The 20,123-nt window shown below is 40.4% G+C and overlaps 1 long non-coding RNA gene across 1 annotated transcript in view; it reads left to right on the top strand.

Annotated features, from left to right (window-relative positions):
* The window catches only part of LOC122434616, a 369,037-nt gene that overhangs the window by 234,070 nt on the left and 114,844 nt on the right, over positions 1-20,123 (top strand). Inside the window, exon 2 of the long non-coding RNA XR_006267431.1 lies at positions 19,374-19,429. This is a non-coding gene — a long non-coding RNA (uncharacterized LOC122434616). The remainder of the gene's footprint in view (positions 1-19,373; positions 19,430-20,123) is intronic.

Genomic DNA, 20,123 nt, shown 5'->3' with positions numbered 1-20,123 from the left:
TTACTATTAACCTGGTGGTCTTTTAGGTGTGTAATTAATGATCTATCATTATCTGTATCTCCGTGCACTATGAAAATTGAGATAACATCTGGGTTTTTCAGGCCCTGAAGCAGTTTATATGAACTCTGCAAAAACTGAGGCAAGAAGAATTGACTGGGTTGATATTAAAAACTTTCAATTCCTTATTTCACCGTTTGTGTGCAAACACTCTAACCCAGAGAGGTGAACAAAGTCCCTTTCTGGAAACACTAGTGGACTGAGAATATGCATTTGTATATTTTATATGGAAGTGTCATCTGATTTTTGTAATCAAGTTTTACCAAAAATTTTAACTCCAAAGGGGAAAAGTCTAATTTGCTTTCATGTTCTTTATGATGAATAATTAAGGCTATTGATAGAGGTATGCTTTCTGAGATGATCTTTAGGCTGCTTCATGAAAGGAGAAATTGTTGCAGAAATTTAGTAAACTAGAATGTGAAATAGGTTCTGTTCCTAAAACATGGGAAAACCTTGCAGTCCTACCCTGTGCAACAAAGTGTCTTAATGTCTCTGAGTTTAGTTTTTGAATGGACAGGTAAGCCTGGTGTGCTCCGGTCTATGGGGTCGCAAAGAGTCGGACATGACTGAACAACTGAACTAAACATGGGAATGATGTTACAGGGAATGTGGAGGATTAAATGAGGTAATATGGGAAAAATCCTGGCATGTAGTACTGTTTGGCAGTTGTGACTGCTCTTACGTAAACCTAAGGTAGGGCGGAAGAAAGAATGTTGTAATCTTTAGAAACACTATTATATTTGGTCTTAGATACTTTTTATTTTAAATTTATTATAATTATTATAAAACTAAAAATAATGTTAATGTTAATGTCTGCTGTACAGCAAAGTGACTCAGTTGTATATATATATATTCTTTTTCATTATGTTTTATCGTATCATATTGATATAGTTCCCTGATAGTAGGACCTTGTTGTGGCCCTAAATCCTTTGGTTCCTCTCTGTGTTGAATTGGCAAATGATGGTTAGGGTATGTACAGATAAGAGTTTAGGAACAGTGAAGCTTTCTTTTAGGGACTCTGTCACTTATCCTCTCCTCTGTAGTAGAGCAGGCCAGTTGAAAATTCATTGGTTTTCCCTGTCAGGCATGCAGATAGATTTCCTGGTCTCTCTAGCCCTTCATTTGTGTTGTATCTAATTTGGTAGAGTGTATTTGCTTTTCAAGTCCATGCACTTTTCAGTTCTTTTTTATGAAAATGAAGGTTTCTCCCACTTTCTGAAAGTTTGGTTTATGCCACTTCATTTTTATGAAAGACCTGCGTTTGTTTTCTCTAACTGAAAGGAATCTGAAGAGGATTTTTGCTTCTAGGAAAGAAGGTGAAAAGCAAAAATAATGTCCAACATTTGTTTTACAATGAGCATGAATTTGGGCTGTGGTGGGGTTCTACTTATATGTATATTTTTTTCAGTACATACATGGAGTACTTCACAATCCTCAATTGGTTGAATCTTTGCATGGGGGAACAGTGGATACCGGGGGCTGATTAATGGACTTGAGTATCTGTGGAGTTTGGTACCCATATCAGGTTCTGGAGTTGCTCCCCTGCCAATACTGAGGGGCTAAACCGAGGAAAAGTTCTTATGCAGTACAGCTCTCCCACATCACTGTAATTTCCTTCTGTTACAGCTCTTATGGCAGAATGCCTTGTGTCTTTATCCCTTGTGTGCATGTCTGAATTCTCCACTAGATTGTAAATTCTTTGGAGACAGTGTTGGTGTTTTGTTTGGTTTCTTGATTTTCAGAGCTTAACACAGTGCCTGACATGCAGTAGAGAATATGTTTGAAAGTCTTAAACATTTTCATGGCCTTTTACCCTTCACTTGTAGCATTTTTTTCTTTTGAAAATAGCTAATTGCTATAATTTAGCTGCAAGGCTGTTCATAGCTGGGTTGAATATTATGGGAAAAGACTTTAAACAACTTAAATATGTAATAAAATGAAAGTAGTCATGCAAATTATGTAAAGTAGTTATATAAACTATGTAAGATGTATACAATGAAATACATTTGCAGCTATTAAAAACAAAGGTGTAGAACTGCATTTATTAAGATAGATAGATGTTCTCTATAGACTTAAGTGAGGAAAAGCATTTCCAATTCCACTTTTATTATACATCTTTTAATCTATGTTTATAGGCTTCCCAGGTGGTGCTAGTGGTAAAAAACCCAATCTGGTTCAGGCAGATCCCCTGGAGTAGGGCATGGCAAGCCACTCCATTATACTTGCCTGAAGAATCCCATGGACAGAGGAGCCTGATGGGCTACAGTCCATAGGGTTGCAAAGAGTTGGACATGATTGTAGCGACTTAGCATGCAAGCACATGTATATATACGTATTGAATGACCATAAACCAAAATGTTAATATAGTAGTACAATCAAGATTGCTGGGAGAAATGTCAATAACCTCAGATATGCAGACGACACCACCCTTATGGCAGAAAGTGAAGAACAACTAAAGATCGTTTTGATGAAAGTGAAAGAGGAGAGTGAAAAAGTTGGCTTAAAGCTCAACATTTAGAAAACTAAGATTATGTCATCCGGTCCCATCACTTCATGGCAAATAGATGGGGAAGTAGTGGAAATAGTGGGTGACTTTATTTTTTTTTTGGCTCCAATATCACTGCAGATGGTGATTACAGCCTTGAAATTAAAAGACGCTTACTCCTTGGAAGGAAAGTTACGACCAACCTAGACAGCATATTGAAAAGCAGAGACATTACTTTGTCAGCAAAGGTCCATCTAGTCAAGGCTGTGGTTTTTCCATTGGTCATGTATGGATGTGAGAGTTGGACTATAAAGAAAGCTGAGCACAGAAGAATTGATGCTTTTGAACTGTGGTGTTGGAGAAGACTCTTGAGAGTCCCTTGGACCGCAAGGAGATCCAACCAGTCCATCCTAAAGGAGATCAGTCCTGGGTGTTCATTGGAAGGAATGATGTTGAAGCTGAAATTCCAGTACTTTGGCCCCCTGATGCAAAGAGCTGACTCATTGAAAAAGACCCTGATGCTGGGAGGGATTGGGTGCAGGAGGAGAAGGGGACGACAGAGGATGAGATGGTTGGATGGCATCACCGACTCAATGGACATGGGTTTGGGTGGACTCCGGGAGTTGGTGATGGACAGGGAGGCCTGGCGTGCTGCAGTTCATGGGGTCACAGAGAGTTGGACATGACTGAGCAACTGAACTGAACTGAACTGTGAGGGTATTGGTTCCAGGACTTGCTGTGGATAACAAAATTCTCAGATGCTAAAATCCCATAATTGGCCCTTTGTATCAGTGTTTCAGCATCCATAGATTCAACCAACCCTGGATTGTGTGTGTATTTATTGCAAAAAAAATACACATATAAATGGATCCGCACAGTTCAAATCTGTGTTGTTCCAGGGTCAACTGTACAGTCATTCTTTGGGTATCCACTGGGGATTTGTTCCAGGGTCCTCACCCCCACCCCACGGATGCTCAAATTCCTGGTGTAAAATGGCATAGTACAGTTGGCCTTTGTACCCATGGACTCTGCAACCCCAGATAGTGAGAGCCAACTGTAGTGTTTATTATTGGGTGCTATATTTGCATATGTTTTACATTTGCTATTATTGTGCTTATGCTGTGTGTGTAATTTTTCTGAAGTGAATGTGCAGTAGTTGTGTTAAATTTGTTTCTAAATGAATACAGGAAGGTAGAAGAAATGCTTGAACAAATGAATAATTGCAAAACACTTACCGGTTTAATAATTTCATACTGATTCCATCCCTGAGGGGTTAGCCCCAAGTCACCGAAGTGCAAATGGGGATATGAATGTCAAAAAGTGTGATGGAGGTTATCCCATTTTTTTCCACTCTAAAGAAAATGGACATAGAGATAGGACCCTGTTTCTCATTTTGGAGAAATAAAACTTTGCAGGAACATAAGTAAATAGGTGGCGCAAATGTTACTAACCATATTCTTAAGTAATTTTAAAAATGAGTGTTTCTCTGTTATTTGAAAACGCACAGTGATTTTTAAAAAGAAAAATATCCTTAGGTAACCAAATTGTCGTTTTCCTGAAGTAAATGTCTTTTTTTCTTAAGATATGAAAGTCTGGTTTTAATATCAGAATATTTATTTAGAAACAATCAACCTGGCAATTTGACTCTGGGCTCCTCAAAACACATATACACATCCTTTGTTTGCTGAATGTCTTTGTAAAGATTTGAGGACTATTGCTAAGCCTGTAATAACAGTGCCAAATTCTTTATTAAAAGATAAAACTGTACTATTTCATTTTCCAGAAATACCACAGAATAACAATGTTTTAGCACTTTGGCATCTGCTTTAAAGCAAATCTGCATTAGTTCTTAGGAAGTGAGAGTTTCAAACAAATATAATTGCTACTGCCTGAGGGGAGATGGTTTGTGATAAGGGAAGAAATGGAAGACACCTGTAGTGAGGAGGTTTGGAAGCATAGAAGACTAAAACAACTGGAATCCTGCTATAATATTTATCTCTTCTGTAGAGGCCAGTGTAAGCTACGTCCATCTGGATTTAGGTACTCGAGTGCTCAGTTCATTTTATTATAAGGTGATTTGCTTATATAGTAGCCCCATAACAGGGACTTTAAGGACAAGTTAATATTTGGGAAAATGCACATTTAGAACACTGTACTCCCTTTCTGCTTCCTTCCATCTTTTACTTTCTTGATGTCTTTCCTTTTTTTATAGTGTTTGATAATAATGGCATTAGCATCAATGGTTGTGTGGCTTACCATCAACTGTTTATAATGCTAAGAACATCAATTTGTATTTCCATATTAAGTAGCCTGCATAATCCAAAGTCTTAGGAAATAGATCTAAAGAAATACTTGGGGTTGAAACTGTCACATAATGAAAAATTTTCTCCTTGCACTATTGAAATTATCATAATAATTATCCTGTCTTACTATTTTTCACGGCACCTACTACCTTCAGTCAGCCTTCCCTTGTGGCTCAGCTGGTAAAGAATCTGCCTGCAATGCAAGAGAACTGGGTTCGATCCCTGGGTTGGGAAGATCCCCTGGAGAAAGGAAAGGCTACCCACTGCAGTATTCTGGCCTGGAGAATTCCATGGACTGTATCGTCCATGGGGTTGTAAAGAGTCGGACATGACTGAGCGAATTTTATTTTCACTTTCACTTACTACCTCCAGTCAGATGCTGTTAATTTTTTGTTGTTGTTGTTATTGTCTTTCTCTTCCCACTAAAATGTATACTACATAAACATGGGAAAATTGTCTTCTCTGCTGAATCACCACTGCTCAGAAAGTTCTTTGCACATAGTAGGTACACAATAAAAATCAGTTGAATTACTTTGATTTTCAATGTTTTCTCTTATTGTTAGTAGTAGGGCTCTACTTATGCATGATTGGACCATTCTTTTAAAGTCTTATCCAAATATTACTAGGATCACTTTTTTAAAATAATTTTTTAAAATTCAGGCTTAAATTTAAGAAAGTAGGGAAAACCACTAGGCCATTTAGATATGGCCCAAATCAAATCCCTTATGATTATACAGTGGAGGTGATGAATAGTTTCAATGCATTAGATCTGGTAGAGAGATTGCCTGAAGAATTATGGATAAAAGATCGTAACATTGTACAGGAGGCTGTGATCAAAGCTATCCCCATGAAAAAGAAATGCAAGAAGGCAAAGTGGTTGTCTGAGGATGCTTTACAAATAGCTGAGGGAAGAAGAGAAGCCAAAGGAAAGTAAGAAAGGGAAAGTATACCCCACTGAATGCAGAGTTGTAGAGAATAGCAATGATAGATAAGAAAGCCTTCTTTAAGTGAACAGTGCAAAGCAATAGAGGATAACAATAGAATAGGAAAGACTAGAGATCACTTCAAGAAAATTGGAGATATTAAGGGAACAATTCATTCAAAGCTGAGCACAATAAATGACAGAAATAGTAAGGACCTAACAGAAGCAGAAGATATTAAGAAGAGGTGGCAAGAATACACAGAAGAACTATACAAAAAAGGTCTTCATGACCTGGGTAACCTAGAGCCAGACGTCCTAGACTGAAGTCAAGTGGGCTTTTGGAAGCATTACTAGGTACAAACCTCGTGGAGATGATGGAAATCAAGCTGAACTATTTAAAATCCTAAAAGATGATACTGCACTCAATATGTCAGGAAATTTGGAAAACTCAACAGTGGTCATAGACCTGGAAAAGGTCAGTTTTCATTTCAATCCCAAAGAAAGGCAATGCCAAGGAATATTCAAACTTCAGTACAATTGCACTCATTTCACATAAGAGCAAGGTAATGCTTAAGAAATATCAGTCCTGCCCAAGGAGCTAGGAGTAAACATTATGGAACAGTAGATATTTGCACTGGGCATTGGCTCCAATACCTTGGCCACCTGATGTGAAGATCTGACTCATTTGAAAATACCGTGATGCTGGGAAAGATTGAAAGTGGGAGGGGAAGGGATTGACAGAGGATGAGATGGTTGGATGCCATCACCGACTCAATGGACATGAGTTTGAGTGAACCCCGGGAGTTGGTGATGGACAGGGTGGCCTGGTGTGCTTCAGTCCATGGGGTTGCAAAGAGTTGGACACGACTGAGCAACTGAACTGAACTGAACTTGGCTTCACTAGGCACATTAGGAGTAGAGGGTGTGACGTGAGTGGGACATGATCAAATGCATAGAAGGTAGACTAACTGAAGTGTAGTGGAATGGAAGGCAGATGCAGAAGTTAAAACTTCAGAAGGGTTGAAGCTAGATTGTGAAGGATGTAGAATGCTGTGCTATGAAACTTGTACATGCATGCGTGTTAAGTTGCTTCAGTAGCATCTGATTCTTTGTGACCTTATGGATCATAGCCTGCCAGGCTTCTCTGTCTATGGAATTCTCTAGGCAAGAATACTGGAGTGGATTGTCAGCCTTCCTCCAGGGGATCTTTCCTACCAAAGGATCGAACCCTGTCTCTTATATCTCCTGGGTTGGCAGGCAGGTTCTTTACTACTAGCGCCACCTGGGAAGCCCAAGAAGCTTGTACATTATGACATAAATAATGGGGATATTGAAGATTTTGGTCCCTATTTCTATCTGGTTTTAGTTCTGAGGGTTGACTAGCTGGTGGTCATCCCTGGTTGACTTTGCCCTGGGAAGTGAAATTTATATCCCCCCGCCCCACAAAGTACAGAGAAATGTTTAAAAACCAATTTATTAATTAACAATGATAAATGTTTTTGCCAAAAGAATTGGAGTACATGTTTTCATGTCTAACTTGGGAAATTACAATTGGGACATTTTACATTTCAGGGAGGAAGAAATTTTTCTCTACTTTTCTAGGTTCTTCTGGTTGGTCTAAGAATTAAATTGAAATGAGACAGATTAATGGGTAAAATTAATTTAAAATCTGTATATGGGAGAGACCAGGGAGAAGTGAGTAACTCTCCAAAACGACTGAAGTCCTCACCTTAAATACCATCTTCAGGTAAAGACAAAAGAGGATATTGAGGGTGAGGAAAGTCAGTTATGTGGGGAGATCAGAAACCACACAGTAAATAAGGATAAGTTTGTTATGCAGTTTTAAGTAGTTGCCTTCTCAGTTGATTTCTAGAGTTTCTAGAGATTTGGTCTTCCTTCTTGTCTATTTCCACCAGGGAAACATCCCTTATAAAAGGAAATATCCTTTACAAATGTAAATGTTCCTTTAAAAAGGGTAACACTTGATTTTAGAGTTTTTCCCTTGTCTGCTGTATCTTAGAAAATAATCAGCTTAAAATAGTTAATTTGCCAAAGAGACATTATACCCAAGCAGGACCCCATGGGGCTTTGGGTGTTCGAATATGGCCACTCCAACCCCCAATATCCTTTATTTTAGCTCCTCTCTGAAATAACCTGGTTGCTCAGAAGATAAAGAGTCTTCCTGCAGTTGGGGAAACTTGGGTTCTATCCCTGGGTTTGGAAGATCCCTTGGAGAAGGGAATGGCTACCCACTCTAATATTTTGGCCTGGAGAATTCCACTGACAGAGGAGCCTGGCAGGCTACAGTCCATGGAGTCGCAAAGAATTGGGTATGACTGAGCGACTTTCACACACACTGAAATAGCTGGATAACAGTATCTGAGGACTGTTTCTGGAGTTGTTTCACAGATGTTAAAATGCCCATCAAATGGAATAAATTAAGTACTTGATGATCATGAGCACATAGCCCCCAGACCTTCTGGTGCCTAAGGAATGATAATATTCATCCCTGTGACACCGCTCTGTTACCTCACCATCAACCAATTGAAGAATTGTGCAGGAAGTGATAATTTACTCTGTGCCCTACCCCTCACTTGACCTTTAAAAATGCTTTCCTGAAACCCATAAGAGAGTTACTGTGTTTTAAGCACTAGTTGCCCTGGACTCCTTGCTTGATGCCCTGCAATAATTCCTGCACTTTATTTCACCACAACCCAGTGTCAGTAGATTTACTTTATTGCCTGTGAGTGAGCAGACCCAAGTTTGGCTCAGTAACAACATACTTTGGGGTGGCAAATTCTGTTCCCCTACAGGCACAAGGTTGCTTAGATGAATGAAAAGGTAAAGGGGCTTGTCATTAAGGAGACAAATCTGTGATAACCAAGTGAAGTAAATGCTCTTCTTACAGAGATGTTCCTGGTGCATATGTTAGGGTAAGCACACTGACTGAAACCGCCCACCCTGGCCAGGCACTATAGTACCCATTTGCATGGGTTGTTTTATGGCAAGAGGTCCTAGTAAAGAACACGGAACTAATAAACCACCACCAACCAGAAGAGTTTGGGAAAGGTCAAAAGGTGACACCGTGTGTCCAACCACCTCCCATCATCCTTCTCGCTTGCATCCATCTCGGCTGAGCAATGCATGTGCCTCCAGAAAGCACTCTGAGTCAGAATGATTGGCCAAAGACAACCTGGAAACTAATCCCATCACCATAAAACCTGAAGCCGTGAGCCACGTGGTAGAGCATCCTCCTGGTTTCCCCTTACTCAACTGCTCTCCACCAGGGTGCCCCTTCCCAATAAAATCTCTTGCTTTGTCAGCAAATGGGTCTCCCTGGATAATTCATTTCTGTGTTAGACAAGAGCCCACTTTCAGCCCTGAAAGGGGTCCCCTTTCCTGGAACACATAGACACAGCCCAATTTTGAGTCGCTCATTAGGGACAGAGTTAAATGACTTATTTGACCCTCGGTCTCCTAATTCTCCTCCAGTACCTAACTGAACAGTCTATACTCTTTTGTTCTGTAATTTAGACACACTTTCCAATATTAGAATGCTCTTACTGCTTTGTTTAGAAAATCCCACTAGGGATATGAGAGGACCCAGGGTATTCATCCATCAATCATCTTAATTTATTCTCCTTAAAAATCCAGCAAATAATGAATAATCTACACCATAGGCAAAACATATATCTCAGACTTTGAAGTGTAACAACCAGCATATATCTATAATGCCATGGAATTTTGTACCTGAAAATTGATATCAGTGTACTAAAAAAATTAATATGGCACCAAAAATCAATTCAGTATTTCTACCTGAAGCCAAATCAGAGAATGTGTAAGGTCATTGTCAAATGATAACTCCAGATGTAATTAACAGGAAGGGAATAGAAAATAAAAGGGGAGAGAGAAGAGAAAAATGAGTTGGAGGGAAGAGCAACCATGTTCAGGAAAAGGAGAAACTTTTCAACTTTGTCATAGGACAGACGATACGAGTTAGCTTAAAAATGGCCATTTGAAGCAGTAACTCTGTGGCTATTACTGATAGATTCCCCCCATCTCTTCATTCTTACTGCCTCTTTTTGTAAGGACAGGCTAAAGTGGAACATCACTGAGAGGAGGAGGCGTATTTGTTAAAGTTGGAGTAGGAACAAGGAGAGAGAGACTCTCCATCCTCCTCAGAAAGTGAGATATTGCCTCAGGTCTCTATGGATTTGAAAGCCACATTTATGTGGTAAGGTTTGAATAGCCTTTCTTTGGCTGTGTAAGAAATGCTGTCCTCTTAACCAGATATTTTTCAGCTCATCTGACATTTATTACTTAGTCTGACATTATTTCAAATACCCAGAAGAAAAGATGAATGTGGGATTCAATTCACAAAGAACTCTTGCAAGAATGGAAAGGCATTATGACCTTTTCCTAGACCGTTTTGGTGTTGATTTTCTCTTTTTTTTTAATTCAGCCTCTGGTTATTAAGCTCACTCTGCTCTCAGTAGAATGATTTATTTTGAATTTCATTAACAAAATTGACCAACAATGAAAATCTCCAGTGTTTGGCTTTAGTATGGCAAAGCTGCTGGAAAGGGGGCTTGAGACATGGAGAAACCACATTCGAAAGTTCAGTGTGGGACGATATAAAGCAAACTGTTTATAACTCAAGTCCAAGGCTCCGAATGATTGGATCATCTCTCTGGTGTTCTGTACTCTTTCCTAGACAGGCAATTGGTCATTTATTTAGTGAACATTTATTAATAAATGCTGATTATTAGGAAACTGGAGATACAGAAATAAATCACGTGCCACAACATCCCCCAAGGAACTGATAGTGTAAGAGGGGACACTTAGTGTAAGAGACAGAAATCAGTAATTACAATGCAGTAACATAAGAGCTGAGATAGGCATACTAAATAGGGTTCTATGGAGATACATGGGAGGTCACTCCTTCCCATTGGAGGCTTAAGGAGTAAGATTACGCTTAAGCTTGTAGGGAAGGAAAAATCGTTTTCCCTCTACCCTTCTAGGTTCTTGGCTGAGAACTACCCTGTAATATATGACAAATTAATGGGAGAAATACCAAGCACTGTCTTAAATACCATCTCCTGCTAATGACAAAAATGTTATCTGAAGTTAACAGGAAAAGCTTAGCAAAGGAGAGTTTGACCGTTATAATGCAATTTAAGGTGGTGCTTGTGGTAAAGAATCCTGCCTGCCAATGCAGGAGACATTAGAGACTCATCCCTGGGTTCCATCCCAGGGTCAGGAAGATTCCCTGGAGGAGGGCATGGCAATCCACTCCACTTGGCTCTAGAATCCCATGGACAGAGGGGCCTGGTGGGCTACAGTCCATAGAGTCGTTCAGAGTTAGACATGACTGAAGTGACTTAGCATGTACGCTCTCCATAGATTAGAGTTGCTAAATTTATTCATCCTCTTCCTGGTAAGGAAAGGTAGTTGTTGTTTGGTCACTAAGTCGTGTCCTACTTTTTGTGACTCCATGGACAGTAGTCCGCCAGACTCTGTCGATGCGATTCTCCAGGGAAGGATACTGGAGTGGTTACCATTTCCTTCTCCAGGGTATCTTCCTGATCCAGGAATTGAACTCATGTCCCTTACATTTCCTACTTGGCAGGGGGATTCTTTACCACTGAGTCACTAGGAAAGCCCTAAGAAGAGGGAGACACCTTTACAAGTGGAGATTTTTCCTTTATAAATATAAATGTCTCTTACAAACTAGCACCTCCTACTAAGTTTTCAGAACTTTTTCTGTCTACTATTTCTTTCTTTTTAATGGAAGTATATTGGATTTACAATATCCCGTTAGTTTCAGGTATACAGCAAAGTGCTTCCATTATACATATGCACATACATATATATGTGTGTGTATATATATATAATTTTTCACATTCTTTTCCATTATAGGTTATACAAGTTGTTATAGTTCCCTGTGCTATGCAATCGGTCCTTTTAAATCTGTTTTTTATATAGTAATGCCTGCTGTTTCTTAAAACTAGTAGTCCTTAAGCCAAAGATGTTTATTTTGCAGAGGTGTATTATATTCCCCTTCAAGATGAATCAGAAAGTTCCAATTGAGCTGGATCCTCTAGGCAGAAGAAACTACAAATAGAAAAGCATGGACATACACAGTGAATTGCCAATACATTGTATGACTAGAGGGTAGGGGATGCCTTCAGGAGATGGATGGATAGAATTGAAGTCAGAGAGGTTGACAGGGGTTAGTTCTATCAGGCAATCTCACATATGCTCTTCTTGGGAGTTTGAAATAAAAGTCACAAATCTGTTTTATCTCCAATAGTGTTTCTTTGTAGGTTTTTAGTCATCTAGGCACCGTTTTTGTTTCTTTTTTCCATCTAGTTTCCCCTGTAGCTGTTGCCTTTCACATAATAGTTACTCATTAAAGCTTCAGAAACTTTGAACTCACTGGCAGGCCAGGTTGACTGAAACCATGGCCCTAAAACAGAGCAAAGATACTATGAGGTTAATGAGTCTGGACTGGAAAATATCCTTTGTGTCATTAGTGCTAAGCCCCGAGAAGTAGGAAATCTGCTATGTTGAAGTTTCTGTCTAGAAATGGAATGATGCTAGTGAGAAACAGACCATTTCAGGCTAGGCTTCATGGATAAATGCCCATCCTGGTGAGGCTACTCTAGATCCTGAGTTTGTGTCTTGGTTTTTCAGAATATACAGTCATTGTTATCAATTTTCCCATACTGATACAAAATTAGACAACTGTCATTTTTCAGATACCCCTTTTCTTAGTTTATGATAAGAATTGTATTCAGCAGTATATCAGGTGTTAATTCTTTGCACAGGGCACACCCTCCTGGTTGGCAAGTTAACTCTAGAGATGAAATGGTATGTTAGAATATGACTTTGTGAATATAGAGTTAGAACAAAGGCCTCTGATGTTCTCAGGGGACATTTCCCTCCAGCTATGTTGGTGTGACAGACTGTCCTTCTCCACTCCAGAAATAGTCCTCTCCAGAGAACTGGTATTTGTTTTTAGAATCAGAGCACTGATTCCCCTGGACAGAGCACACTGACATTTTCTCACACGTTGGCTCTCCCTAAATCCATGCAAACACTCTCCCACCCCTGCTGTTATGACATTGCTTGTCACAGCCTAGCTTACATTAATCATAGTTTAGTCTGGATGGAAACTGAGATGACATTGGAAACTCATCAGCAGCACATTTGCACACCATCTCTTGGAAAGGAAAGAATTTTTGTAGGTGGCCTGCTGTATCCATTACTTTGTTTCACTTTCAGAAAGTAATTTCTAGTTGGACAGACAATCTTGGGGAATAGTTTCCAGTTTGAACCTGTTGCATCCCTTATATCCTAGTGCTAACTTAGTCAATTAAAAGTCATGGATTGTTGGACTTCTCTGGTGGCTCAGTGGTAAAGAATCCACATGCCTGCCCTGAAAGCATGGGTTCAATCACTGGTCTGGAAATATTCCCACATGCTGAGGAGCAATTGAGCCCATGTGCCACAACTATTGAACCTGTACTCCATAGAGCACGGGAGCCACAACTACTGAGCACAAGTACCACAACAAGAGATGCCATTGCACTGAGAAGCCCGTGCATAGCAATTGGAGAGTAACTTGCTGCTATGAGAAAAAAACACCTGGGCAGCAACAAACACACAGCACAGGCAAAAATAAATAAATTTTTTTTTAAAGAGTCATGGATTGTCAAAGAGGAAAAAAATTGGAGAGTTCCAGTTTAGTAATTTGTGAACATTTTTAAGGCACTAACATTCTTTTTTGACAAATGGAATTGTACCCAGAATACATATAAAAATATTAAAGCCTACATGTGAGGGAACACTGATCTCTTTTCATCATCTGCTCATTGTACAGATGGGAAAACTGATGTTCATAGAGGGGGAGTGATTTTCCCAGGATAACCCAGCTGGTCAGTGTCTAGAAGCGGTTCTCCTGACTCCTAGTCCATTGATATATTTACTCTGTCATGTACTATTCATGAAACGTGTAAAAACACAGAGATGGAAAAAGAAACTGATGCCTGTGTTGAATGACTTTTGCAAGTACTCACTGACAATTCTAACTAGAAAATCCCCATTGAAAACTTTCAAATGCTCTTTTGATGGGGGAAAAATGACCAGTAGGAGGGATCATTTTTGCTGTTGGAAATTTCTTTCTACCAGTGTCTGTCTATACCAATACATGTTCCAACCATTTTTGTTATTCAAACAGTCTAGTCTGGTGCTATTTATTGCAACCACATTCATGCTTTAAAAAATGCACGTTAAATATTATCAACAGAAGCATAGAATATTTATAGAATATTATCAAGGTAAATATAGAATACCTCTGCCAGAAATCCTGGGAAATTTAATGTAGCATGCATGCAAGTATTAGTATAGGGAGTGGTTGTTGGGAGTAACGTCAGAATATTTTTATTGTTGCATGGGAACAGTTTCAGCTGGGTGGTCTTTCCATATCTGAGAGATTTTATTTTTCTTTAGATATTATAACTTGAGTTGACTCTGATGTCCAAGTAGCACTGACTCTAGAAGATAGGTAGCATGTTCAGAGGAATACAGTTTGGGGTTCCCCTTGAGTGCAATTGTTATGTTACCCTGTCTGGCTATTAAAATGGGAGCTGTTAGATGAGTTCTTGGATGTTTGGTCTGGGTGAATGAAATGTCTTAGCTCTTGTGTGGGGCTCCATGTCTGCCTTTGGAAAATGAGAGGAGGCTAAGATTAATCTCATAGGTCCCTAGCCATTCTGATAATATATAATCTGTCATTCAGAATCTGTGACAAATGTAGCATCATGTGGTACATGTGTACATCATGTGACAAATGTAGCACCACATGTGTGACTTGCTTCTCAGCCCAGGCGTGGACTCTTCTCAGGGGCCTTACCCCTCTGATCTATAATAATGACTACCTGGCTGCTCTTTATTGCATGTGTAGTTTCTGACTATTTAATCATCTAGCGAATTCTCTGTGACTACCTACGGAGGGTCAGGTACTGTCCTACACATTGGGGTCACAAAGATAAAGGTCCCCATACAAATGGAAGAGAGAAAGAAGCAAACAGGTAGCTGGGCAGGGACAATGCATTGTCATAGGTGTTCATGGAGAGCCTGAATATGGGGCTTCTGGGGATAGGGAAGAGTATACAGCTCCATGGGGGTTGAGGAGACATGGTCAAAGTTTTGAGAAGGAAGTGAAGACCGAGGTAAACTTGGAAGAGAAAGTCAGTTGAATTGGAAGAGGTGGAGTACTCTAGGCAGAAAGTGTAGCTCGAAGAGTTGCTGTAAGACAAATGTGTAGAGGCACCTGTGTTGTTGTTCAGTCACTCAGCTGTGCCCAACTCTTTGCGATCCCATGGACTGTAGCACGCCAAGCTATTCTGTCCTACACTGTCTCCCAGAGCTTGCTCAAACTCATGTCCCTTGAGTCAGTAATGCCATCCAGCCATCTTGTCCTCTGTCGTGCCCTTCTCCTCCTGCCTGCAGTCTTTCCCAGCATAAGGGTCTTTTCCAATGAGTTAGCTCTTTACATCAGATGGCCAAAGTATTGGAGCTTCAGCTTCAGCATCAGTCCTTCTAATGAATATTCAGTATTGATTTCCTTTAGGATTGACTGGTTTGATTTCCTTATAGTCCAAGAGACTCTCAAGAGTCCTGTCTAACACCACAATGCAGAAGCATCAATTCTTCAGCGCTCAGCCTTCTTTAAGGTCCAACTCTCACATCCGTACATGACTACTGGAAAAATCATGGTTTTGACTATATGGACTTTTGTCAGCAAACTAATGTCGTTCCTTTTTAATATGCTGTTGAGATTTGTCATAGCTTTTCTTCCAAGGAGCAAGCATCTTTTAATTTCGTGTCTGCAGTCACCATCTGTAGTCACTGTTTTCATTGTTTCCCCATCTATTTGTCATGAAGTGATGGGACCAGGTGCCATAATCTTGGTTTTTTGAATGTTGAGTTTTAAGCCAGCTTTTTGACTCTCCTCTTTCACCTTCATCAAGAGGCACTTTAGTTCCTCTTTGCTTTTGTGTAAGGGTCGTGTCATCTGCATATCTGAGGTTATTGATATTTCTCCCAGCAGTCCTGAAGCCAGCTTATGCTTTATCCAGTAAAGTATTTCTCATGATGTACTCTGCATGTAAGTTAAATAAACAGAGTGACAATATACAGCCTTGACGTACTCCTTTCCCAATTTTGAACAAGTTTGTTGTTCTATGTACGGTTCTAACAGTTGCTTCTTTACCACATACAGGCATATAGGTTTCACAGGAGACAGGTAAGGTGGTCTGGTATTCTCATCTCTTGAAGAATTTTCCACAATTTGCTCTGATCCACACAGTCAAAGGCTTTAGCATAGTCAATTAAACAAAAGTAAATGTTCTTCTGGAACTCTCTTGCTTTTTTGATGATCCAGTGGATGTTGGCAATTTGATCTCTGGTTCCTCTGCCTTTTCTGAATCCATCTTGAATATCTGGAAGTTCTTGGTTCATGTACTGTTGAAACCTGGCTTGGAGAATTTTGAGCATTACTTTGCTAGCGTATGAGATGAGTGCAATTGTGCAGTGATTTGAGCATTCTTTTGCACTGCCTTTCTTTGTGATTGGAATGAAAACTGACCTTTTCCAGTCCTGTGGTCACTGCTGAGTAGTCCAAATTTGCTGGCATATTGAGTGCAGCACTTTCACAGCATCATCTTTCAGGATTTGAAATAGCTCAACTGGAATTCCTTCTCCTTCATTAGCTTTGTCCCTAGTGATGGTTCCTAAGGCCCACTTTGACTTCACACTCCAAGATGTCTGACTCTAGTTGAGTGATCACACTATCATGGTTATCTGGGTCTTGAAGATCTTTTTGTATAGTTCTTCTGTGTATTCTTGCCACCTCTTCTTTTTTTTTTTTTTTGCCACCTCTTCTTAATATCTTCTGCTTCTGTTAGGTCCATACTGTTTCTTTCCTTTATTGTGCAGATCTTTGCATGAAATGTTCCCTTGGTATCTCTAATTTTCTTGAAGAGATCTCCAGTCTTTCCCATCTATTGTTTTCCTCTATTTCTTTGCATTGGTCACTGAAGAAGGCTTTCTTAACTCTCCTTGCTATTCTTTGGAACTCTGCATTCAGATGGGTATAAAGGAGAAAACTCCTTTGCCTTTCACTTCTTGTCTTTTCTCAGCTAATTGTAAGGCCTCCTTAGATAGCCATTTTGCCTTTTTGCATTTGTTTTTCTTGGGGATGTTTTTGATCACCGCCTTTATATATCAGTGTATTTAGGGGTATATACCTAAAGATTTATATCAGTCTGATTTTGATGTTGACAATCTGGTGATGTCCATGTGTAGTCTTGTGTTGTTGGAAGAGGGTGTTTGCTATGCATTCTCTTGGCAAAACTCTTTGCCCTGCTTCATTTTATACTCCAAGGCGAAATTTGCCTGTTATTCCAGGTATCTCTTGATTTCCTACTTTTGCATTCCAGTCATCTATGATGAAAAGGTCATCTTTTTTTGTGTGTTAGTTCTAGAAAGTCTTGCAGATCATCAAAGAACTGTTCAACTTCAGCTTCTTCATTATTAGTGGTTGGGGCATAGACTTGAATTACTGTGATGTTGAACGGTTTGCCTTGGAAACAAATAGAGATCATTCTGTCATTTTTGAGATTGACCCAAGTACTGCATTTTGGAATCTTCTGTTGACTATGAGGGCTACTCTATTTCTTCTAAGGATTTCTTGTCCACAGTAGTCTATTTAATGGTCATCTGAATTAAATTCACCTATTCAGGTTCATTTTAGTTCACTGATCTCTAAAATATTGATGTTCAGTCTTGCCATATCCTGTTTGACTACGTTCAATATATCTTTATTCATGGACCTAACATTCCAGGTTCCTATGCAATATTGTTCTTTACGGAATGGACTTTACTTTTACCGCCAGACGCATCCACAACTGAGCATTGTTTCTGTTTTGGCTCAGCCTTTTCATTCCTTCTGGAGCTGTTTCTCTGTTCTCCAGTAGCATATTGCGCACCCACCGACCTGGGGAGTTCATCTTTCAGTTTCATATTTTTTTGGCTTTTCATACTGTTCATGGGGTTCTCAATGGAAGAATACTGAAGGGGTTTGCCATTTCCTTCTCCAGTGGATCACATTTTGTCAGGACTCTCCACCATGACCCATCTGTCTTGGTTGGCCTGACATGGTATGGTTCAAAAGTTTCATTGAGTTATACAAGATTGTGATCCATGTGATCAGTTCGGTTAGTCTTCTGCGATTATGATTTTCATTTTGTCTGCCTGTTGATAGACAGGAGGCTTGTGGAAGCTGCCTGGTGGTAGGGACTGGCTGTGGGTAAAACTGTGTCTTGCTGTGATGGGCAGGGCTATGCTGTGTTCAGTTCAGTCGCTCAGTCGTTTCAGACTCTTTGTGACCCTATCGACTGCAGCACGTCAGGTTTCCCTGTCCATCACCAACTCTCGGAGCTTGCTCAAACTCATGTCCATTGAGTCTGTGATGCCATCCAACCATCTCATCCTCTGTTGTTCCCTTCTCCTCCTGCCTTCCCAGCAATCTTTCCCAGCATCAGGGTCTTTTCCATTGAGTAAGTTTTTCGCATCAGGTGGCCAAAGTATTGGGAGTTTCAGCTTCAGCATCAGTCCTTCCACTGAATATTCAGGACTGATTTCCTTTAGGATGAACTGGTTTGATATCCTTGCAGTCCAAGGGACTCTGAAGAGTCCCTGCTCAGTAAATCTTTAATCCAGTTTTCTGCTGATGGGTGAGGCTCTGTTCCCTCCCTGTAGTTTGGCCTCAGGACAATCTGTGGTAGTGATAATGGCAGTAATGACCTCCCTTCAAAGGATTTATGCCTGCACACTGCAGGCAACTGTTGTATTCAGTGTCCCTGATCCCACCGCAGGCCACTGTCAACACACGCCTCTGCTGGAGACTCCCAGACACTCACAGTCATGTCTGGCTCAGTCTCTTGTGGGGTCACTGCTCCTTTCTCCTGGGTCCTGGTGCACACAAGGTTTTGTTGTGCCTTCCAAGAGTCTGCTTCCCTGGGGGTTCTCAGTCCTTTTGCCGGATCCCCAGCCTGGGAAATCTGATGTGCTCCCCAAAATTTTTGCAACAGTGGGAGAACTTCTTTGGTTTTAATTGTTCTCCAGTTTGTGGGTTGTCTGCTCGGGGGCTCTATGATGGGGCTAATGGCAACGTTCTCCAAGAGGACTTATGCCACATGCCGCGCCTCCCAGGTCTGCTTAAGCCAGAGTCCCTGTCTCTGTGACAGGTCACTGCTGACCCCTGCCTCCGTAGGAGACACTCAAAGTCAGGTCTGGCTCAATGTCTTGTGGGGGTCACTGTTCCTTTCCGACAGTCCTGGTGCACACAAGTGTTTGTTTGCGCCCTCCAAGCCTCTCTGCAGGTCTGAGATTTGATTTTAACCACGATTGCACCCCTTCTATCATCCTGTTGCACTTCTCCTTTGCCCTTGGACATGGGGTATTGTTTTTTGGTGGAATCCAACATTCTCTTTCGATGGTTGTTCAGCAGCTAATTGTGATTTTGGTGTTCTTGCAGGAGAAGATGAGTGCAAGTCTTTCTGTTCCTCCATCTTGATGGGAAGTGAGGGAACTGTAAGTCATTTTTTGATGTTATCCAGTTTCTGTAAATAGTCAGTACTTTGGAGTCCCTCTCTCTATGCTTAATATTGGGGTGGTTTAAAAAAACACAGAAAGTTTGTAACTCCTGTGGCTTGTGTTCCAAAATTTTATTCGTGAGTCAGCTGTTTGGAATGTGGAATGCATTTTTCCCATAGCAAACAATGGTCTCCATGGTAATTTAGGTTCCCAGGCTTGCCTATGAAAGCCTATATAACCCATAATGTGAAGGATTGTGCTGTATTAATAATAGTATAGATGTTAATGATCATATAAAGCTGTGCTTCTGTGGGAAAAACCATTCCCTGTTTCAAATGTGGGTTCCAGAAAAACTGCCTTTCCCACTGAAGCTTCAGAAGTGTGTAAAGATAGCTTTTGTTAGTCATCCCTCCAGGTCGTAAACCAGTTGGCCCATGAATTTTTTCAGCTATAGGTTATTACCTGTGTCTCTTAGAAATTCGGAGAAGATATAGCAGGAAGAGGGATGGAGTTAAGCAGGTCCATAGAAAGCAAAAAGATATGCAGAAGAAAAGAGAGACAAGAAATTGACCATTGATGTTGGAAAAGAATGGTCCAGGTCCTTGTCCCTTGTCCCAACTCCCTGTGTCCTCCCCTCCCCCCATGGAGGGAAGAATGAAGCAAAGCTGGGAAACTGTGTCCTTCCCAGCAT

The sequence above is a fragment of the Cervus canadensis genome, chromosome X, assembly GCF_019320065.1.
Source record: "Cervus canadensis isolate Bull #8, Minnesota chromosome X, ASM1932006v1, whole genome shotgun sequence".
In the NCBI taxonomy this organism is placed as follows: domain Eukaryota; kingdom Metazoa; phylum Chordata; class Mammalia; order Artiodactyla; family Cervidae; genus Cervus; species Cervus canadensis.
Note: the sequence above shows the minus strand (reverse complement) of the source record. Positions and strands in the feature narration are given on the sequence as shown.